Below are 24,929 nucleotides of genomic sequence, written 5' to 3'. Positions count from 1 at the left end.
CTCCCATGACCTTAAACATGCATGTCAAATATAGTACGAATCGGTCCATAGCCTTTTATAGCTCCCATATAAACCGATCTCTCTATATTACTTTTTGAGACCCTAAAGGACACAATTCTTACTCGAATTGGCTGAAATTTTTATATATTATGACTTCACTATGGTCTCCAACATTCAGTTCACACCGGACCATAACTTGACATTGCCCCAATATAATAGCAATTCTTTTCTTTTATATTTTGTTTCCTAAAAAGGGATGTCGGGAAAAGAACTCGACAAATGCTTTTTATGGTGGAGGGTATATAAGATTCGGCCCGGCCGAACTTAGCACACTTTTACTTGTTTCATTTTAATCCCACAACAAAATGAAAAAATTTTTGTGACCGATCCAAAGAAACGCAAAAAACGATGGAAAACAATTTTGAAAAAATTCCATAGATATCGATATACTTTTTTTTTTAAATTTTAGATAGAATAAAATTTAAACTTATTTTTTTTAAATAAAATTATCTATAGAAAAAATTAAACCAAAAGATTCCACAGAAATACATTATTACAAAATTTTCTGTAGAAATGAGATCCTAGCCATTTTTTTTATAGAAATTAAAGTTTGAGAACGAAACAAATTCTTACTACCTTTCAGTAGTAGCCTCGTCATATCACGAGCCGGATCTCTCCATAAGAGTATCCTCGTCCTACCGACAGTTTCGCTGTTCCACAGTGTAACATGCGCGTTAGTCGCCCTTTAACTCGGATGCCGTCGCCCTGAAAGACTTTGGATTAACCAAGTTTCATAATCTGCTCTCTTATTCCCTCTTACTCCGCTATGACCCAGCAACCAAGCAATGGGGATCGTGCCATCTTTAGAGAAGGCGTTAATTTGCTTCTTACACTCCCAGACTGCTCGTGACCCTACCATCCTTATTGTTATTACCCTGATGGCAAAAAATATTCACAATCCTCGACTCGACTTCCATGCTTTAACAACACACTAACTCAAGCATTCCATGAGCACCCGGATTTCTGCCTTTAGGACCGTATTATGGTCAGGCAGTCGGAAACTGATGTCAGTCACTGGGTTCTGAATGTAGACCCCCATGCCCACTCTGTCCTCTAACGTTGATCCGTCCTTGTAGCATAAACTTCCAAATGACAGTACCACAGTTCCGTCCATGCAAGACTGTGCCGCTGGCAGCAGTGCCTCGCATTCGACCTCAAGTGTCGTCTCAGGTATCCGATCGAAAAACCTCTTTCACTCCTTCTAGGTTTCCTATCTTCGTCTCGGCTTTGCTGCGATGGTGTGGCCTGCTCTTATCCTCTATCCATTCTCGCATCAACTTAAGTCACATAGCCGCAGTGTCTGTCTCAGTCTGTATCTGTATGCCTATGGGTCGCTGTATTCATAGATGTCTAAAATAGTTGGCAGTGCCCTAGTGTACTTGGCTCTCATTGCCCCGCCCATACTAAGACAACATGTTCTCTGGACCCCTTTGTATTATCCTTATGTTGCACTTTTCTCCATCAAACTCCGTCAAACTACTGAGGCGTAAGTAAGTATTGGTCTAATTACGCTCCTTTAGGGCCAGTGGACTATCCTTGGGTTCAAGCACTCTTTCGATCCTACGGCCCGTGTACATAGTGCCCAACATCCCAATGTAACACTTTCAGTTCGTTTTCCTGTGCAACAACACTCCTAAGTAGTTGACCTTGTCATACATCGAAAACGTTCTGTTGAGAAAACGTGATGCCTCATATTGGCCCACCTTCGCCTTCCTCATGAACAGGCAGATTTTCCGCACATTGTTAAGAGCCCCCCATACACCTTGGTTTCGAAGGATTCTTTTATTTTATGCACAGTCTCGTGCCGGGCAGTCTAATGATAATTATAAGCCTTTGAGCGACTTCATTATTCCTAGATTCTGGTTTCTCCGTGAGTCCCGTCGTATCCTGTGGAAAATGCGTTTCATCAAAAACTTTAACATGTGTCCGTTGTATCTGCTCTCACTCCCATGTCGTCTACCAAAGTTTCAATTTGGACATGGAGTTTTGAGAGACTCTATGTCATCTTGGCGCCGTCATTAACGCTATGGATCTGTTCGCTATGGATTGTATTCCTTGACGCTATGGATTGTATTCCTTGATCCGGGTATAATACACATCCCAATAAACTGTCAATATTTTAGGATATGCTCTGTTATAAAATCGTCGGACCTCTTTCCCAATATTGCGAATCTCCACGATCATCCAGGGGTTTTCTTACGGTGATTTCCTTTCTAGAAGAGAACAATTATCTTCGAAAGAACCCACTATTGCAATTTTAATCCCATTGACATTGTCTTCTATGTTTGAACAATGTAAATATTCTTGCCTAAACTTATTGGGTTCGGAGCTGGCTATGCTATTCCAAACCTAATGTAGCGATGGTCCGAGAATAAGTGCCGATGAGCCCGCCAATTCTGAACATCATCGATTAAATTTTCCAAACATTTTTTTACATCTAAAGGTGAATGTGGCAACAACATTTGAAATTACTGGGTATTTCGAAAAGTTTCCCAGCAGTTTTATCTCTGAACAAGTAAAAGCGTGCTAAGTTCGGACGGGCCGAATCTTGGGAACCCTCCACCATGGATTCTGGTAAAATATGGGATAGTTGTTGGAAGACATTGGCATAGTTGTTGGAAGACATGAGACAACACTATGCGCAAAATTTAATCCAAATCGGATGAAAATTGATGCCTCCAGGGGCTCCAGAAGTCAATTCGGAAGATCGGTTTATATGGGAGCTATATCAGGTTATAGACCGATTTGGACCGTACTTGGCACAGTAGCCACGACATAACACTATGCGCAAATTGTAAGCCAAATCGGATGATAATTGAGGCTTTCAGAGGCTCAAGTAGTCAAATTGGGAGATCGGTTTATATGCGAGATATATCAGGTTCTTGACTGATTTGGACCGTACTGGGCACAGTTGTTGGATGTCATAACAGAACACTATATGCAAACATTTAAAAATTAAATTTTTCTTGGAATTGTGTAGGTTAGTGTGGAAGGAAACATAGGCTATACAATTTTTTTAATATCGGGGGTAGGGCGGAGAATGGAATTAAATCGTAACCATATTCGTGCGATTATTGTTTACAACTTTCGACGTGGATTAACTCAACAACAGTGCATCAATGAACTCAATTCAATTTTTGGCGGTGAAGCTTTATCAAGGACCAGTGTTTATCGATGAATTCAACCGAGGTCCAAGACGAATTTCGTGAAGGTCGTCCAAAATCAGTTATTGTTCAATTCTGAATGGTACACAACCATTGTTTGCCAGTTGTCTTCCAAGAAATCAGAAAAACCAATCGCCGAAGACGGACCACTCTTCACCACGACATTGCGAGCTCTCACACATCAGCTCAAACAAATACATTTTTGAGCACTCAAAACATCGATTTGATGAGTCATCCGCCGTAAAGTCCTGACTTGGGACCGAATGACTTCTTTTTATTCCCGTACGTAAAAATTAAAAAGAGAGGCCAACGTTTTTTGAAGAAGCGGTTGATGCAATTTTCTACAACTTCCTTAATAGTAACACTGCTCTTTTAATAACCACAACTGTTGTTTAAAAAATTGTTTTCACCCTTTTACAACCTTATGTTAGCACCGAAAAGAAACAAAAAAACACTTTTCTCTTCATAAATAAATTTTTCATTTTTTGTAAAATATATGTGGACCATGTTCAAATATGATGGGAGGAATTTCTTTTATTTGAGGGCCGCTGTCATAATTAATGGCTTTATTTGATCAAATATAAATCAATTGACTTTGACTTCTTTTTGTCATATCATCATACCTTTAACACTTTCTAAGGCCACATCAAAGAAATATGTAAACCGGGGGATTTTTTTGGGATTGACCCCAAAAACAAGTGTGAGGATGAAAGAAAGCTTAACCACAAAAAAAAAGATTGTACAGAAAACCTATAACCATATATGGTGCGTTAGCATCCTAATAACTCATTATAGTGCTTGAACGCCAGTATAAGATAGGTAGGCTTATGGACCTTGGAAATTGAGTTTACACTTCATATAGTATGGTGTGTTTTAGTGTACCCCCCTTAGCTTGCTCTATCGAATCTCATTTGGTAAGAGCGCTGTTTATTGTAACACTTTCGCAATCTTTGAACTATTTTTGGGATTTTTTTTCATTTCTTTTCTTTCTTTTTTTTTTTCTTTCTCTGCTTATTTGTTTATTTTTGTGATTTTAATGGATTAGTGGTTTTGTGCAGAGCAGATCAGGTGTTTTACCCAACCATCAACGTTTTTATCGCACATCTTTCATTGGGGGCCTTTTAGTTTCTCTCCTAACCCAGCCTCGCCCAAGTTTGCTTTTCAATTATATGGAATTTCCAGAGCAGCTATTAATCCACCTGCGGTTTGATATTTGCACTTTAGAAAAATTAAAATGTAAATTATCTGAGAATACCACAGGTAGTCCTTGAGTTGCAGCGGTTTTTGCAATTAGTTGCATAGGATTGTGAGGGTATTCCAAAAGTAACTGTTTGCAATAGAGACCAAATAAAGTGGTATTGGTAAAAGGGCAAAAAGGGAAAAAAGTTTTGAAATATACAAAAAATTATGAGCAACTGTTTAAGACCCAAATATTTAAAATTATTCCTAAAGAAAATTTTAGACAAATTGTGAATGAAGTTTTTAATGTCTTAAAAAATTACATCGCAGACTTCTTTGTGTAAAATTTTAGTGAAATCGGATTATAAATGGGTCTTTTATGGAGCCAAGACTTTAAATCGAGATATCGGTGAATTGAAGAGGGATGTCGAAGGGCCTAACATAACTCACTGTCCCAAATTTCGGCGAAAATGGACAATGAATGCGCCTTTTATGGGCCCAAAACATTATATCGAGAGATCGGTCTATATGGCAGCTGTATCCAAATCTGAACCGATCTGATCCAAATTGAAGGGGACTGTCGAAGCGCCTTACACAACTCACTGTGCCAAATTTTGGCCAAATCGGACTATAAATGCGCCTTTTTATGGGCCCAAAACATTATATCGAGAGATCGGTCTATATGGCAGCTATATCCAAATCTGGCCCGATCTGTGCCATATTGCAAAAATATGTCGAGGGGCTTTACTTAACTGACAGTCCCCAATTTCGGCGTCATCGGATAATAAATGTGATTTTTATGGGCCTAACACCCTAAATCAGCGGATCGGTCTATATGACAGCTATATCCACATCTGAACCGATCTGAGCCAAATTGAAGAGGGCTGTCGAAGGGCCTAACGCAACTCATTGTGCCAAATTTTGGCAAAATTGGACAATAAATGCGACTTTTATGGGCCCAAAACATTATATCGAGAGATCGGTCTATATGGCAGCTATATCCAAATCTGGCCCGATCTGTGTCATATTGCAAACTTATGTTGAGGGGCTTTACTTAACTAACTGTCCCAAATTTCGGCGTCATCGGACAATTAATGCGCTTTCTATGGGCCCAAAACCTTAAATCGACCGATCGGTCTATATGGCAGGTATATCTAAATCTGAACCGATCTGAGCCAAATTGAAGAGGACTGTCGAAGCGTCTAACACAACTCACTGTGCCAAATTTTGGCAAAATCGGACAATAAATGCGCCTTTTATGGGCCCAAAACATTAAATCGGCGGATCGGTCTATATGGCAGCTATATCCAAATCTGGACCGATCTGCGCCAAATTGAAGAGGACTGTCGAAGCGCCTAACACAACTCACTGTCCCAAATTTTGGCAAAATCGGACAATAAATGCGCATTTTATGGGCCCAAAACCTTAAATCGAGAGATCGGCCTATATGACAGCTATATCTAAATCTGAACCGATCTGAGCCAAATTGAAGAGGACTGTCGAAGCGCCTAACACAACTCACTGTGCCAAATTTTGGCGACATCGTACAATAAATGCGCCTTTTATGGGCCCAAGACCTTAAATCGCAGGATCGGTCTATATGGCAGCTATATCCAAAACTGGACCGATCTGGGTCAAATTGAAGAAGAATGTCGAAGATGCCTAACACAACTCACTGTGCCAAATTTTGGCGACATCGTACAATAAATGCGCCTTTTATGAGCCCAAGACCTTAAATCGGAGGATCGGTCTATATGGCAGCTATATCCAAACCTGGCCCGATCTGGACCAAATTGAAGAAGAATGTCGAAGATGCCTAAGACAACTCATTTTCTGAAATTTCAGCAAATTTGGATTAAAATAGTGGTTTTTATGGGCCCAAAACCTTAAATCGGCGGATCGGTCTATATGGCAGCTATATCCAAATCTGGACCGATCTGAGCCAAATTGAAAATGGCTGTCGAAGCGCCTAACACAACTCACTGTGCCAAATTTTGGCAACATCGGATAATAAATGCTCCTTTTGTGGGCCCAAAACCTTAAATCGAGAGATCGGTCTATATGGCAGCTATATCCAAATCTGGACCGGTCTGAGCCAAATTGAAGAAGTATGTCGAGGGTCTTTACTTAAGTAACTGTGCCAAATTTTGGCAACATCGGACAATAAATGCGCCTTTTATGGGCTCAAAACCTTAAATCGAGAGATCGGTCTATATGACAGCTATATCTAAATCTGGACCGATCTGAGCCAAATTGAAGAAGAATGTCGAAGATGCCTAAGACAACTCATTGTCTTAAATTTCAGCAAATTTGGATAAAAAATGTGGTTTTTATGGGCCTAAGACCCTAAATCGGAGGATCGGTCTATATGGGGGCTATATCAGGATATAGTCTGATATAGCCCATCTTCGAACTTAACCTGCTTATGGACAAAAAAAGAATCTGTGCAAAGTTACAGCTCAATATCTCTATTTTTAAGACTGTAGCGTGATTTCAACAGACTGACGGACGGACATGGCTAGATCGTCTTAGATTGTTACGCTGATCAAGAGAATATACTTCATAGGGTCGGAAATGGATATTTCGATGTGTTGCAAACGTAATGACAAAATGAATATACCCCCATCCTTCGGTGGTGGGTATACAAATTTGGGCAATATATATATATATATATATATATATATATATATATATATATATATATGAGGGCTATATCTAAATCTGAACCGATCTTTTTCGAACAGATCGTTTGAAAATTGTAGTAACTACGGCCATTTAAGTGCAAATCGGGCGATACATATATATGGGAGCTATATCTAAATCTGAACCGATTTGGATGAAATCTTACAGATATGTACTTGGCTCAGTTGTTGGAAGTCATAACCGAACACTAAAGGAACAATTTCAGCCAAATCGGACAAAAATTATGTCTTCTAGGGGCTCAAGAAGTCTATCGTGAGATCGGTTTATATGGTAGCTATATCTATATCTGAACCGATATGGCCCATTTGCAACCCCCAACGACCTACATCTATATTAAGTATCCGTGCAAAATTTCAAGTGGCTAGCTTTACGCGTTCGACCTAAATCTTGATTTCGACAGTCGGACGGACGGACAGACATGGCTTGATCGACTCAGAACGTCGAGACGATTAAGAATATATATAGACTTTATTGGGTCTTAAACGAAAATTTCGAGGTGTTACAAAAGGCAAATTACTGTACCACTATTCCCGATAGAACCGTTTGGAACTACGATATGTCAGAAGTTACATAGGCTTCTGGTTCCAAACTAAACGACCAAGTGGGCTTTAAGGTGTACCCTAGAGATCAAGAACTGATCATATCGAAGAGGTTACCTTACCACTGCAGTGTGTAACAAGCAGAGATCCTTGCAATTAAGGAAGTGGTGGAATGGCTAAGATATAAATGTCATTACGACGATTGGCATAAATATCTTCTCAAACAGCCAGGCAGCCATTAAATCCCTGGAGAACGTATTTCTCAACACAAATATCGCCCTCGACTGTTGAAGATCTCTCAACGAGATGGCTGAACAGTTCAAAATTCACCTGTTCTGTGTGCCGGGCCACAGAGATATCCCAGTGACTTTTATAGCAGACGAGCTTGCGAGACTATGAACTACCTTACCTTACCTGTGGGTATGCCTCTAACGACATGTAAGCTAAGTTTTCAGGGCCAGGCCCGAAGGACAAAGAATGATAGATGATCACAAAGAGGGGGCTGCGAGCATTCCTAAACTATGTGATCTACTGCTTTGCGATCATTGGCTACAACAGACTTCTCAATCATTGTAACCGCCATGACAGATCACTGTCTAATCGGAAAACATGCCGACAGACTGAAGGTTGCCAGCAAGGACTTTTGCCGAAGCTGTAGGGACATCGAGGAAGAAGAAACTATAGAACACCTTCTGTGTGTGTGTCCTGCCCTAGCAGTTGGAAGGAGTTCTACTTTAGGTTTCCATTTCTTTGAGAACCTGTCTGATTTAGCGAATTTTCACATCCGTTACTGGGCTTTTTAAAGCGATCGGAATGGTTCAACGGTAGGCACTAGAAGTCATCTTCATTCTTCTGTTCCTGTAGTATCACAATGGGCGAAAACGTCTAAGTGAAATTTTGGTGAAATTTTGGACAAATACTTCCTATCAGTGCAGAACGGTTGGTATATAGCTGCCATATAAACCGATTTTGGATCATGACTTCTTGATCCTCTAGAGGGGGCAATTCTTATCCGATTGGAATGAACTTTTGGACGACGTGTTTTGTTATGATATCCAACCACTGTGCCGTGTGTGGTTCAAATCGGTCCATAACCTGATATAGCTGTCATATAAACCGATGTTGGGTCTTGATTTCTTGAGCCTCTAGATGGCGCAATTCTTATCCTATTGAAATGAAATTTTGCGCGACGTGTTTTGTTATGATATCCAACAACTGTGCCAAGTATGGTTCAAATCGGTCCATAACCTGATATAGCTGTCATATAAACCGATGTTGGGTCTTGATTTCTTGAGCCTCTAGAGGGTGCAATTCTTATCCGATTGGAATGAAATTTTGCACGACGTGTTTCGCTATTACTTCCAACAACTGTGCCGTGTATGGTTCAAATCGGTCAATAACTGATATAGCTGCCATATAAACCGATCTTGGGTCTTGACTTCTTGAGCCTCTAGAGGGCGCAATTCTTATCCGATTGAAATGAAATTTTGCAAGACGTGTTTTGTTATAATATCCAACAACTGTGCCAAGTATGGTTTAAATCGGTTCATAACCTGATATAGCTGCCATATAAACCGATCTTGGGTCTTGACTTCTTGATCCTCTAGAGGGCGCAATTCTCATCCGATAGGAATGAAATTTGGCACGACGTGTTTTGTTATGATATCCAACCACTGTGCCAAATATGGTTTAAATCGGTCCATAACCTGATATAGCTGCCATATAAACCGATCTTGGGTCTTGACTTCTTGAGCCTCTAGAGGGCGTAATTCTTATCCGATTTGAATGAAATTTTGCACGACGTGTTTTGTTATGATATCCAACCACTGTGCCATGTATGGTTCAAATCGGTCAATAACCTGATATAGCTGCCATATATACCGATCTTGGATTTTGAATTCTTGACCGTCTAGAGGGCGTTATTCTTATACGCCTTGGCTGAAATTTTGCGCGACGTGTTTTGTTATAATATCCATCAACTGTACCAAGTATGGTTCAAATCAGATGATAACCTGACATAGTTGCCATATAAACCGATCTTTGGTCTTGACTTTTTGAGCCACTAGAGGGCGCAATTCTTATCCGATTTGGCTGAAATTTTGCAAGACGTATTTTATTCTTACATTCAACAACTGTGCCGTGTATGGTTCAAATCGGTCCATAGCCTAATATAGCTGCCATATAAACCGATCTTGGGTCTTGACTTCTTGAGCCTCTAGAGACCCCAATTATTACCCGATTTGCCTGAAATTTTGTACGACGGATTCCCTCATGAGCATCAACATACGTGTTTATTATGGTCTGAATCGGTCTATAGCCCGCTACAGCTCCCATATAAATCGATCTCTCTATTTTACTTTTTTGAGCCTCCAAAGGGCGCAATTCTTATTCGAATTGGCTGACATTTTACACAGGTCTCCAACATATAATTTAATTGTGGTCCAAACCGGACCATATCTTGATATTGCTTTAATAGCAGAGCAAATCTTTTCTTATATCCTTTCTTTGGCCTAAGAAGAGATGCCGGGAAAAGAACTCGACAAATGCGATCCATGGTGGAGGGTATATAAGATTCGGCCCGGCCGAACTTAGCACGCTTGTACTTGTTTGTAATAATGTTAGGATATTGTATTTATTAGATTATTTTATTCGCTCTCTTGTTAATGCCAAATTCATTTCACTTTCGGAAATACAATCACAACTTAAAAGCTTCACCAATTGACACAAAACAATATGTTTTGTGAGGACGAATGCCATCTTTGGCAACAATTTTTACAATAAACTGAACCTTATAGCGACCTTCCATATTCAGGGCAAATTCCATAGTTGGATTCACTTTGAAAGGAATGGTGTGATAGGTATGCTTAAAGATAAAAAAGAACGAAAATCACAAAGGCTTTACCTTTCATAGCATTTAAGCTTACATTGTAATTTGTGGGGCATAACTGCTCCTCTTTAGGCACATACTTAAAAACCCACTCATACAAAAGCGTATTGGTATTCCACATTGTTCGGCAGAAATCCTTTCTTCTAATGGAGTACGGAGTCATTTGCCAAGCACCACGAGCCATTTTAAACACTTCAATCTCCAACTATTCCAAAGAGAGTAACAGTAAGTGGGAAGTCATTGATGCATTCCGCTTAGCATTTTTGTTGAAGTATACGCCGCAAAAACTTACATCTAATCGATCTGTTGGATCAACACCCTCCATTTTGCTGGTGACATTACCGCTAATGTCAAAAAGTTCACCATCAAAATCAAAATTGATTTCGCTTAAATCCACAATATCGTCCAGTCCCATCATACTCTCGCTGCAATCAGTAAAGATTCTTGAACTGTCGAAAATAAACATGAATCGAGTGCCTTCAACTAGAATTGTCAGGAAAATAATGTTGATAACCCCCAACACAACCAATTGGCAAAAGAATGACATTTTAGTGAAGAATAGAAACTTTAAACTAGTATTTTTAACCCAAAGTTCGATATTTATAGCGAAATGGAATCTAGGCTCTAATATCATTAAAGATAAGTATCGTTTTGAAATTATTAATTAGGGCATGGAGTTATGTCATAGGAAATTTACACGACTCCCCATGTAAAGCCTCTAACCCGTAATTAGATGTTCTTTTTATTCGAACATAACACTGCAGCTTAGCTACAAGCGATAATTTAGGAGGGGATATTCCCTAATCGAGATTAGAATTTTTTTTTATACAGATCGGTTGTATTGGGTTGCCCAAAAAGTAATTGCGGATTTTTTTTAAAAGAAAGTAAATGCATTTTTAATAAAACTTAGAATGAACTTTAATCAAATATATTTTTTTTACATTTTTTCTAAAGCAAGCTATAAGTAACAGCCGATAACTGACAGAAGAAAGAATGCAATTACAGAGTCACAAGCTGTGAAAAAATTTGTCAACGCCGACTATAATAAAAATATCCGCAATTACTTTTTGGGCAACCCAATATATTTATCATGCCATCCGTTTGCAAAACTTGATAATGTGCTTTTTTATACCGACCACCATAGGTTGGGGGTATACTAACCCAATGATATAATGCCGCAGTGGCAAACCATTGCCCACTTAATGGAAAATGCCGCGAAATCAATACCTGGGTACCGGAAGTCTCCCCCAAGAAATCCATGGTACGACCAAGAATGTCGAGATGCTACTGAAGCCAAGAATGCGGTATGTAGAGCGACCCTGCAATCAGTTGGAACGCGCCAGATTAGAGGTATCAGGAGAAAGAAGAAACGATTCCGCTGAAGGAAGAAGGAAATGAAAAGACGTGAGTGTGAGCGAACTGAGTTGTACAGGAGTCAGAACGAAGTCCTGAAATTCTACCAAAGAATCAAACATCAACCAGTGATTACAATATGGGACTTAAATGAAAGGTATTTGAGACCAGAGCACGAATCTGATATATGGCAATCCCCCATACCGGACATATTTACCGACCATAGCAATATACGGCTTCAATGAAAGGTATTTGGAAGAAGAGCACCAATATAATATCCACATTGGCGCGAAATATTTAAAAGGCCGTACCAGCATCCCCAAACAGGACTTATTTCCTGACATGACCGTATGGGGCTCTCATAAAATTCGAGAGTGAAAGAAGGCGCAGCGGAGCGGTCCCGGTTCGGCTAGTATAATATATACTCGTATATAATTTTACAAGATTATGAAGATATGCAGGGTGATGGGTTTACATGTTTGCTTGTTTTTATACCCTCCACCATAGGATGGGGGGTATACTAATTTCGTCATTCTGTTTGAACTACTCGAAATATTGGTCTAAGATCCCATAAAGTATATATTCTTGATCGTCGCGACATTGTATGTCGATCTAGCCATGTCCGTCCGTCTGCCTGTCCGTCCGTCTGTCCGTCCGTCCGTCTGTCCGTCCGTCCGTCCGTCCGCCCGTCCGTCCGTCTGTCTGTCGAAAGCATGCAAACTTCCGAAGGAGTAAAGCTAGCCCCTTGAAATTTTGCACAAATACTTTTTATTATTGTAGGTCGGTTGGGATTGTAAATGGGCCAAATCGGTCCATGTTCCGATATAGCTGCCATATAAACCGATCTTGGGTCTTGAATTCTTTGAGTGTGCAATTCTTATGTGATTGAGATGACATTTTGCACGAAGTGTTTTGTAATGATATCCAACAACTGTGCCAAGTATGGTTCAAATCGGTCAATAACCTGATATAGCTGCCATATAAACCGATCTGGGGGCTTGATTTCTTGAGCCTCTAGGGGGCGCAATTCTTATCCGATTTGAACGAAATTTTGCACGTAGTATTTTGTTATGATATCCAACAACTCCGCCAAGTATGGTTCACATCGGTCAATAACCTGATATAGCTGCCATATAAACCGATCTTGGGTCTTGACTTCTTGAGCCTCTAGAGGGCGCAATTCTTATCCGATTTGAAAGAAATTTTGCACGACGTGTTTTGTTATGAAATCCAACAACTGTGCCAAATAGGGTTCAAATTGGTTAATAGCCTGATATAGCTGCCATATAAGCCGATCTTGGCTCTTGAAATTTTGCACAACGTGTTTTGTTATGATATCCAACAACTGTGTCAAGTATGGTTCAAATCGGTTCATAACCTGATATAGCTGCCATATAAACCGATCTTGGGTCTTGACTTCTTGTGCCTCTAGGGGGCGCAATTCTTATGCGATTTGAATGAAATTTTGCACGACGTGCTTCGCCATTACTTCCAACAACTGTGCTAAGTTAGGTTGAAATCGGTTCATAACCTGATATAGCTGCCATATAAACCGATCTTGGGTATTGACTTCTTGAGCCTCTAGAGGGCGCAATTCTTATGCGATTTGAATGAAATTTTGCACGACGTGTTTTGTTATGAAATCCAACAACTGTGTGAAATAGGGTTCAAATTGGTTAATAACCTGATATAGCTGCCGTATAAACCGATCTGGGGGCTTGACTTCTTGAGTCTCTGGAGGTCGCAATTATTATCCGATTTGGCTGAAATTTTGTACAACGGATCTTCTCATGACCATCAACACACGTGTTTATTGTGGTCTGAATCGGTCTATAGCCTGATAGAGCTCCCATATAAATTGATTTATCTTTTTTATACCCACCACCGACGGATGGGGGTATATTCATTTTGTCATTCCGTTTGCAACACATCGAAATATCCATTTCCGACCCTATAAAGTATATATATTCTTGATCAGCGTAAAAATCTAAGACGATCTAGACCTGTCCGTCCGTCTGTCTGTTAAAATCACGCTACCGTCTTCAAAACTAGAGATATTGAGTTGAAACTTTGCACAGAAACTTTTTTTGTCTATAAGCAGATTAAGTTCGAAGATGGGCTATATCGGACTATATCTTGATATAGCCCCCATATAGACCGATCCGCCGATTTAGGATCATAGGCCAATAAGAGCCGCATTTATTTTCCGATTTTGCTGAAACTTGGGACAGTGAGTTGTGTTAGGCCCTTCGACATCCTCCGTCAATTTGGTCCAGATCGGTTCAGATTTGGATATAGCTTCCATATAGACCGATCCTCCGATTTAGGGTCTTAGGCCAATAAGAGCCACATTTATTATCCGAATTTGCTGAAACTTGGGACAGTGAGTTGTGTTAGGCCCATCGACATCCTCCGTCAATTTGGCCCAGATCGGTTCAGATTTGGATATAGCTTCCATATAGACCGATCCTCCGATTTAGGGTCTTAGGCCCATAAAATCCACATTTATTATCCAATTTTGCTGAAATTTGGGACATTTTGTTGTGTTAGGCTCTTCAACGTCTTTCGTCAATTTGGCTCAGATCGGTTCAGATTTGGATATAGCTTCCATATAGACCGATCTTCCGAGTTAGGGTCTTATGCCCATAAAGGCCACATTTATTATCCAATTTTGCTGATATTTTTTGACAATGAGTTGTGTTAGGCCCTTCGACGTCTTTTGTTAATTTGGATCAGATCGGTCCACATTTGGATATAGCTGCCATATAGACCGATCCTTCAATTTAGGGTCTTAGGCCCATAAAAGCCACATTTATTATCCAATTTTGCTGAAATTTTTTGACATTGAGTTGTGTTAGGCTCTTCAACGTCTTTCGTCAATTTGGCTCAGATCGGTCCACATTTGGATATAGCTGCCATATAGACCGATCCTCCAATTTAGGGTCTTAGGCCCATAAAAGCTACATTTATTATCCGATTTTGCTGAAATTTAGGACAGTGAGTTGTGTTAGGCCCCACGACATCCTACGTCAATTTGGCTCAGATCGGTCTAGATTTGGATATAGTTGCCATATAGACCGATCCGCCGATTTGGGGTCTTAGGCCCATAAAGGCCACATTTATTATCCGATTTTGCTGAAATTTGGGACAGTGAGTTGTGTTAGGCCCCTCGACGTCTTTCGTCAATTTGGCTGAGATCGGTCCTCATTTGGCTGCCATATAGACCGATCTCTCGGTTTTAGATTTTGGGGCCATAAAAAGCGCATTTTTTGTCCGATTTTGCCGAAATTGTGGACAAAGAGTTAAGTTAAGCCCCTCCACATATTTCTGCTATGGGACATAAGGTATGAGTTTTGCACCGGATTTTGACGAAAGCTGGTTTACACATATACCCGAGGTGGTGGGTATCCAAAGTTCGGCCCGGCCGAACTTAACGCCTTTTTGCTTGTTACTTCTTGAGCCCCCAAAGGGCGCAATTCTTATTCGCATTGGCTGACATTTTACACAGGTCTCCAACATATAATTTAATTGTGGTTCGAATCGGACCATATCTTGATATTGCTCTAATAGCAGAGCAAATCTTTTCTTGTATCCTTTTTTTTGTCTAAGAAGGGATGCTGGGAAAAGAACTCGACAAATGCGATCCATGGTGGAGGGTATATAAGATTCGCCCCGGCCGAACTTAGCACGCTTTTACTTGTTTCAGCTTTACACAGCATAAGAAAACACCACTTCTTAAATTACTTTTATTACTCAAATAATATTGGGTTGCCCAAAAAGTAATTGCGGATTTTTTAAAAGAAAGTAAATGCATTTTTAATAAAACTTAGAATGAACTTTAATCAAATATACTTTTTTTACACTTTTTTTCTAAAGCAAGCTAAAAGTAACAGCTGATAACTGACAGAAGAAAGAATGCAATTACAGAGTCACAAGCTGTGAAAAAAATTGTCAACGCCGACTATATGAAAAATCCGCAATTACTTTTTGGGCAACCCAATAATTTTCTCTATAATACCCTTATCTAACGAAAAAAAACAAAACCAATATTCATTCATATAGACAAAATCATGAAAAAAAAAATAAATCTGATTATACCATTAAAGAACAAAACTTTATAACTGATTCCCCGACGTATTGCTTATGTCAAAGAGTTCTATAAAATACCACAAAAAAACCCCAGCAAAAAATTAGCATAACTTGTTTCAGTTCAAATTTCTGTAAATCTGCCAAAAATTAACACAGCGAGTATTAAATTTCAGGTTTTTTTTTTTTTTTTTTTTTTTTTCATCAACTTTTTGTTCAAGCAGTAAATAAATTTTAAATCAAGATTTTTTTTATTGTGTAGCTTTAATTATTTTAACACCATAAATAATGAAGGAACAACGAACAATGTTTTGAAGCACTTAAGATTATCGTTAATTAAGGAATGAATTTTGAAAATCTTGACTTGGTTTTCCTAATGCCGGACGCTGTGTTTGTGCTTTTATGTTCGAATTATGTCAAATGTTGGTTTATTGAAAGTTGATTTGAATACATTTGACAAGCCTGAATGAATGTTGAATGTAGAACTATCGCTAAGATACTGCATAGATATTTGCATATTTAAAAATTATTTATTGAAAAACTGGATTTTCTTTCATACTTTTTATGGTAATTGGTTCCAAAATAGTGGTTTCAGTTGTTAGTGACTAATGTGGAGCACAGATATCATATTCCAATTGAAATGAATTATCCTAATTGCGGGTGGCATTTAACTGAAGTCAAAAACAAGTAAAAGTGTGTTAAAGACGGCCGAGCCGAATCTTGGCATTCCACCACCATGGAGTCTGCCAAAAATTTCTTCCGAATCACGCAAAACTTGGAACTATTGGGTTGCCCAAAAAGTAATTGCGGATTTTTCATATAGTCGGCGTTGACAAATTTTTTCACAGCTTGTGACTCTGTAATTGCATTCTTTCTTCTGTCAGTTATCAGCTGTTACTTTTAGCTTGCTTTAGAAAAAAAGTGTAAAAAAAGTATATTTGATTAAAGTTCATTCTAAGTTTTATTAAAAATGCATTTACTTTCTTTTAAAAAATCCGCAATTACTTTCTGGGCAACCCAATATAAACCGTTTAAGACCATACTGGGCACGATTGTTGGATGTGGTAGCGAAACACTCATGCAATATTTCAGGGCAATCGGATAACAAATGCGCATTCTAGGAGCTCTGAATGATAAACTGGGAGATCGTATTATAGCCTGTGCCACACTTGGCACGATTGTTGCCAGTAGTAACCAGGGCGGAGGAATCGAGCAATTTTGACTCCGACTCCAGGCAAATTGCTCGACTCCGACTCAGACTCCGAAGTCGACTGCGGGAACTTAAAAATGCTATGTTTTATACCCATCCAAGGCATATTTAATAAGGTGACCGCCTCAGCACAGCCGCTAAAATTTGATATGTCTATTCATTTTTGAATTGGCGTTATAAAAATATAAACTTTGACATCAATATTGGGTTGCCCAAAAAGTAATTGCGGATTTTTTAAAAGAAAGTAAATGCATTTTTAATAAAACTTAGAATGAACTTTAATCAAATATACTTTTTTACACTTTTTTTCTAAAGCAAGCTAATAGTAACAGCTGATAACTGACAGACGAAAGAATGCAATTACAGAGTCACAAGCTGTGAAAAAATTGGTCAACGCCGACTATATGAAAAATCCGCAATTATTTTTTGGGCAACCCAATATTTTATAAATAGATTTTTGTGTTTGCTGCTGTTATGGTTCTTAAACTTAGGTTAAATAATGCTACGCGTCTAACAACCTCAATCGCTATCAGCTGCACTCGGAGAACTTGGGTTCATTGCGTCGCCCAAGAAAAAGATTCAAGAAAAAGCTCTGACGAATACACAAAATTTACGGCAGATAAGCAGCCAACATGCATGACAATAATGAAAGCCAGGCGGGCTGGAGAAGTTCCCTCCAAACTGCCATTTTAAGAATGGCGTAAGGTGCCTGGAGATAGGAGGCCACCGTAGCGCAGAGGTTAGAATGTCCGCATATGACCCTAAACGCCTGGGTACGAATCCTGGCGAGACCATCAGAAAAAATTTTCAGCGGTGGTTTTCCCCTCCTAATGCTGGCAGCAATTGTGAGGTACTATGCCATGTAAAACTTCTCTCCAAAGAGGTGTCGCACTGCGGCACGCCGTTCGGACTCGGCTATAAAAAGAAAGCCCCTTATCATTGAGCTTAAACTTGAATCGGACTGCACTCATTGATATGTGAGAAGATTGCCCCTGTTCCTTAGTGGAATGTTCATGGGCAAAATTGGCAAAATTTTTGCCTGGAGATAATTTAGACAGCAAGAAGTGAAAGCGTGCTAAGTTCGGCCGGGCCGAATCCTATATACCATCCACCATGGATCGCATTTGTCGAGTACTTTTCCCGGCATCTCTTCCTAGGCCAAAAAGGATATAAGAAAAGATTTGCTCTACTATTAGAGCGATATCAAGATATGGTTCGGTTTTGACCAATATTAAATTATATGTTGGAGACCTGTGTAAAATGTCAGCCAATTCGAATAAGAATTGCGCCTTGTAGGGGCTCAAGAGGTTAAATAGAGAGATCGATTTACAATATATGAGAGCTGTATCAGGCTAAAAACCGATTCAGAACATAATAAACACGTATATTGACGGTCATGAGAGAAGCCGTTGTACAAAATTTAAGGCAAATTTGATAATAATTGCGACCTCTACAGGCTCCAGAAGTCAAGAACCCAGATCGGTTTATATGGCAGCTCCTGATATAGCTGTGATATAAACCGATCTGGGATCTGAACTGATTTTAACATTATTTGACGCAGTTGTTGAATGTAAGAAGAAAATACCTCATGCAAAATTTCTGTCAAATCGGATAGGAATTGAGCCCTCCAGAGGCTCCAGAAGTCAAGACCCTAGATCGGTAACAGCTATATCAAAACATGCACCTATTTGAACCATACTCAGCACAGTTGTTGGATATCATAACAAAATACTTCGTGCAAAAATTCATTCAAATCGGATAAGAATTGCGCCCTCTACAGGCTCCAGAAGCCAAGACCCAAGATCTGTTTATATGGCAGCTATATCAAAACATGGACCGATTTGAACCATACTTGGCAGAGTTGTTCAATATCGTAACAAAACACGTCGTGCAAAATTTCATTTCAATCGGATAGGAATTGCTCCCTCTATAGGCTCAAGAACTCAAGACCCAAGATCGGTTTATATGGCAGCTATATCAGGTTATGGGCCGATTTGAACCACACTTGACACAGTTGTTGGATTTCATAACAAAACACATAGTGCAAAATTTTATTTTAATCGGATAAGAATTGCGCCCTCTAGAGGCTCAAGAAGTCAAGACCCAAGATCGGTTTATAAGGCAGCTATATCAGAACATGGACCGATTTGAACCATACTTGGCACAGTTCTTGGATATCATAACAAAATACTTTGTGCAAAAATTCATTCAAATCGGATAAAAATTGCGCCCTATAGAGACTCAATAAGTCAAGACCCAAGATCGGTTTATATGGCAGCTCCTGATATAGCTGTGATATAAACCGATCTGGGATCTGAACTGATTTTAACATTATTAGACGCAGTTGTTGAATGTAAGAAGAAAATACCTCATGCAAAATTTCTGTCAAATCGGATAGGAATTGCGCCCTCCAGAGGCTCCAGAAGTCAAGACCCTAGATCGGTTTATATAACAGCTATATCAAAACATGGACCGATTTGAACCATACTTGACAAAGTTGTTAGATATCATAACAAGATACTTCGTGCAAAAATTCATTCAAATCGGATAATAATTGCGACCTCTAGAGGCTCCAGAAGTCAAGAACCCAGATCGGTTTATATGGCAGCTCCTGATATAGCTGTGATATAAACCGATCTGGGATCTGAACTGATTTTAACATTATTTGACGCAGTTGTTGAATGTAAGAAGAAAATACCTCATGCAAAATTTCTGTCAAATCGGATAGGAATTGCGCCCTCCAGAGGCTCCAGAAGTCAAGACCCTAGATCGGTTTATATAACAGCTATATCAAAACATGGACCGATTTGAACCATACTTGACAAAGTTGTTAGATATCATAACAAGATACTTCGTGCAAAAATTCATTAAAATCGGATAGGAATTGCGCCCTCTAGAGGTTCAAGAAGTCAAGACCCAAGATCGGTTTATATGGCAGCTATATCAAAACATGGACCGATTTGAACCATACTTGGCACAGTTGTTCAATATCGTAACAAAACACGTCGTGCAAAATTTCATTTCAATCGGATAGGAATTGCTCCCTCTATAGGCTCAAGAAGTCAAGACCCAAGATCGGTTTATATGACAGCTATAGCAGGTTATGAACCGATTTGTACCACACTTGACACAGTTGTTGGATTTCATAACAAAACACGTCGTGCAAAATCTCATTTCAATCGGATAAGAATTGCTCCCTCTATAGGCTCAAGAAGTCAAGACCCAAGATCGGTTTATAAGGCAGCTATATCAGGTTATGGACCGATTTGAACCATACTTGGCATAGTTGTTGGATATCATAACAAAACACGTCGTGCAAAATTTAATTTCAATCGGATAAGAATTGCGCCCTCTAGAGGCTCAAGAAGTCAAGACCCAAGATCGGTTTATAAGGCAGCTATATCAGAACATGGACCGATTTGAACCATACTTGGCACAGTTCTTGGATATCATAACAAAATACTTTGTGCAAAAATTCATTCAAATCGGATAAAAATTGCGCCCTCTAGAGACTCAATAAGTCAAGACCCAAGATCGGTTTATATGGCAGCTATATCAGGTTATGGACCGATTTGAGCCTTATTTGACACAGTGGTTAAAAGTCATAACAAAACACGTCGTGCGAAATTTCATTCCAATCGGATAAGAATTGCTCACTCTAGAGGCTCAAAAGGTCAAGACCCAAGATCGGTTTATATGGCAGCTATATCAGGTTATGGACCGATTTTAACCATACTTGGCACAGTTGTTGGATATTATAACAAAACACGTCGTGCAAAATTTTATTCTGATCGGATAAGAATTGCGCACGCTAGAGGCTCAAGAAGTCAAGACCCAAGATCGGTTTATATGGCAGCTTTATCAGGTTATGAACCGATTTGAATCATACTTGGCACATTTGTTGGACATCATAACAAAACACGTCGTGCAAAGTTTCATTCCCATCGGATGAAAATTGCGCCCTCTAGAGACTCAAGAAGTCAAGACCTAAGATCGGTTTATATGGCAGCTTTATCAAAACATGGACCGATTTGGCCCATTTACAATTCCAACCGACCTACACTAATTAGAATATTGTGCAAAATTGCAAGCGGCTAGCTTTACTTCTTCGAAAGTTAGCGTGCTTTCGACAGACAGACAGACGAACATGGCTAGATCGACATAAAATGTCACGACGATCAAGAATATATACTTTATGCGGTCTCAGACGAATATTTCGAGGTGTTACAAACAGAATGACGAAATAAGTATACCCCTAGTCTATGGTGGATGGTATAAAAAAGGTGTTCGTTTAGCTATAATCCTGCGCCAATCCCGCAATTTAGGGTAGTGCCACAGTAGGTGCTCCTCATCCTCACAAGTTTATCGACGGCAGTTTTCTGGCCTTCATTGCCAAATCGTCTGCCTTTTCATTCCCCCTTACTGCGTTATGACCCGGCACCGAAATGATGCGGATTGTACCGTCCTCAGTATAGGCGTTAATCTCCTTCTTAAACTCCAAGACTGTTCGTGACCTTACCGTCCTGGTTGTTATTGCCGTTATGGCTATTTTATTGTCTGAAAAGATGTTCACACTCGACGTCCTCGCATTAGTACCACACTACCTCACGCATTCCGTGGTCGCCCGGATCTCTGCCTGCAGGACTGTATTATGGTCATGCAAATGCAAATTTGCCCATGAACATTCGATTAAGGAACGGGGGCAAATTACAAAACGAGTGCAGTCCGATTCAAGTTTAAGCCCAATGACAAGGAATCTTCTTTTTATAGCCAAGTCCGAACGACGTGCCGCAGTGCGACACCTAGTTTAAGGAGAAGTTTCTACATGCCAGTGGACTATCCTCGGATTCAGGCGCAATTCCAAGCCTACCGCCCGTCTACATAGTTTTCAACATCTGTGAGCCTTCTTAGTACGCTCCTGAATGTGACACTTCCAATTAAGTTTCCTATCCAAGATCACTCCCAAGTATTTGACCTTCTCAGATATTGAAATCGTTTTATTGAGGAAACTTGATGTGAATAATTGGCCCATCTTCGTCTTCCTCTCAAGTTTAACCCAAAGAAGACAGAAATATGCCTGTTCTGTCTTCTTTGGGTTAAACTTGAGACCCCTGGGTCTACCCTAGTCATATGACATATGCAAGACCCTCTCGGCCCTTCTGCATAGCTCGTTCGGATCGTTGCTCCGACTTTTACTCCGGCCTCAAAAACTAGACTACGGTCGACTCCGCTACCCTGCCTTTTTTTAAGTTTATTTGTATAAATTTTTGGTACAATTCATGGTGGTCTGTTCCCAAGATTCGTCAGGGCCGAACTTGGCACGATTTTTCTTGTTTCTAGATACGCAGGTCTTATAGGTCTCACTGACAGAGTCAAAAGCCTACATTCAAAATATCAGATTGCATCATAAATGTTGAAATTTATGAAAGGAAATGAATGCCCAAAGCATTCTTAAAAAGCTTTCGAAAACTTATCTGTAGTACTTACTTGTAATTATAAATAATCCACAGCAAGAGAGTGAAACCAAATATTGTAAATATTCCAAGTCAAGCCTGCCTTATTGACCTGTGTGTATGTGTATGTGTAATCAAATTTTGATATATTTTTGGTAAAAAAAAAAAAATGTGATTGAACTGACTGTGGCAGATAATTTTTGAAAAACTTTTTTTTTACACTTTCTTTAACTCAATGGTGTTGTTGTTGCTTTTCAAGAACTTCTTCGTTATGTTTTACACTTTCATAATTCTGCTTCTTCTTGCATATTCTTATGCCTCTTCTTCTTACAGTCTTAAGTGAGCAATGTAAGAGAGAGAGTTTATTTAAAAAAGAAAACACTCACAACACTGATAATAAATATTTATAATCATACAACATCCAATACAAAGTAAAATTAACGACAATTTTTTGAAAATCTAAAGACTTTGGCGACTACGAGCAGTAACGAATATTCATGACAAAAATAATTTAAAAACGGCAAATTTTGCTTTTGAAACTGCAATGTGGATTATCTCATTGATTCTCGATTGACGTTGTAGAACATAATTAGGTACATATATATGTAATATTATATATGCATGTATTTTACAAACAAGTGGTTGTGTTGGGGACGTAGGACGTAGCAGCAGCAGCTACACAATTTCTATATAACAACACTGATAAGCCAGGCAATCAGACTTTCATAAACACTGGATTTTCAAATAAAGATGTAAAAACCACACAAACTTTAGTACACATTTCTTAATTTGTATTATGATTATTATTTATTTCTCAATAATTTCTTTTTTCTTTTTGTACAACAGGCACTGCTTGGTTTTTGTTGTTATTATTATTTTCTTAAATTCTCACGCTCGTGATTTTGTTAAACATTTTTTCGCTTTTGTTGTCGTTGTTGTTATGAACCGCAACAACTTTAATGACAATTCTTCTTCGCATTAAGTATTTTTGTTAAGTCCGTTCAAAACGGTATCTCGCTATTGACTAAAACACGACAAAACAAATGAAACACATTTTTCCCATATGTTGTTTGTTTGACTTCTTACTGCTGCTGCTGCTGCTACTGCTGCAGCGGCGGCTCTTCTCTTTACGTTGTCGTCAATGTTGTTGTTACTGACTTTGTGCGCGCTTTGTCTTTGTGGAGTATAACACATTACTGGCAGCATTGGCGTTGGCGTTGGCATCGACTTTGCTCATCATTACAGCGCAGTCAACGTAATGCGTTGATCATAATGGGGTTCATCTCTCTCGCTCTTTGTAGTGGACAAACACACACCTAGGCAAGGGGCCGCGTTTAAACACTTGGTACCACAGATGTGACATGATAATGATTGTCATTATCATTCGTAATGATTATCATGATCGGTGTGTTTTGTTTAATCGTAAACTGAGCCTCACACACAGTTAGAGTTGCCATTAATTACAAATTGTTACTAAATCAATAACTGATGAAAATTTTCTTAGGGAAGTTTTACAGTCTGGTATTGAAGAAAAAATTGGATAGCTACAAACTTTTTGATTTGGAGGCCACGGTAGCGCAGAGGTTAGCATGTTCGTCTATGACCCTGAACGCCTGGGTTCGAGTCCTGGCGAGACCATCCGAAAAAATTTTCAGCGGTGGTTTTCCCCTCCTAATGCTGGCAACATTTGTGAGGTACTATGCCATGTAAAACTTATCTCCAAAGCGGTGTCGCACTGCGGCACGCCGTTCGTACTCGGCTAAAAAAGGAGACCCCATATCATTGAGCTTAAACTTGAATAGGACTGCACTCATTGATATGTGAGAAGTTTGCCCCTGTTCATGGCAAAATTTGCAATTTGCAATTTACAAACTTTTTGATATCTAAAAAAGAAAAATGGGCCAAAAATTATTCGAAACGAATCTTGGGAATCCACCACCATATATTCTGCCAAATATTGAGACAAATTAACTGATTTAGAAAGAATATGAGTACTTAACCTAAAAATTTCGGTAAAACTGTATATTACGGGTAGTTTGCAAAAAAAAAATATAATTTTTTGCGTACCCCACTAAAATGCCCCCAAGGCTTTGGGGCTCTGGTCCAAAACCAACCCCTTCGGGGAGTTGTGTTCTAACCTAAGCAGTATGGATATCAAATGAGAGGTATTGATTATTAGATTACAAATATATAAACAACGGTCTGAAATGTTGACGAGGGTACCTACGGGGTCTTGAGACTTTTGACCCTTATGTGGAAAATTTACGAAATTGTTATTTTTATTGTAAATAAAAC

General features: G+C 39.2%; 1 long non-coding RNA gene across 1 annotated transcript in view; it reads right to left on the bottom strand.

Moving 5' to 3' along the window:
- LOC131997145 (uncharacterized) overlaps positions 1-23,489 on the bottom strand; it is a 125,560-nt gene extending 102,071 nt beyond the window's left edge. The window contains exon 1 of the long non-coding RNA XR_009398088.1: positions 22,669-23,489. This is a non-coding gene — a long non-coding RNA (uncharacterized LOC131997145). The remainder of the gene's footprint in view (positions 1-22,668) is intronic.
- Positions 23,490-24,929: the final 1,440 nt, after the last annotated feature.

Source organism: Stomoxys calcitrans, chromosome 4 (assembly GCF_963082655.1).
Source record: "Stomoxys calcitrans chromosome 4, idStoCalc2.1, whole genome shotgun sequence".
Lineage (NCBI taxonomy): Eukaryota > Metazoa > Arthropoda > Insecta > Diptera > Muscidae > Stomoxys > Stomoxys calcitrans.
Note: the sequence above shows the minus strand (reverse complement) of the source record. Positions and strands in the feature narration are given on the sequence as shown.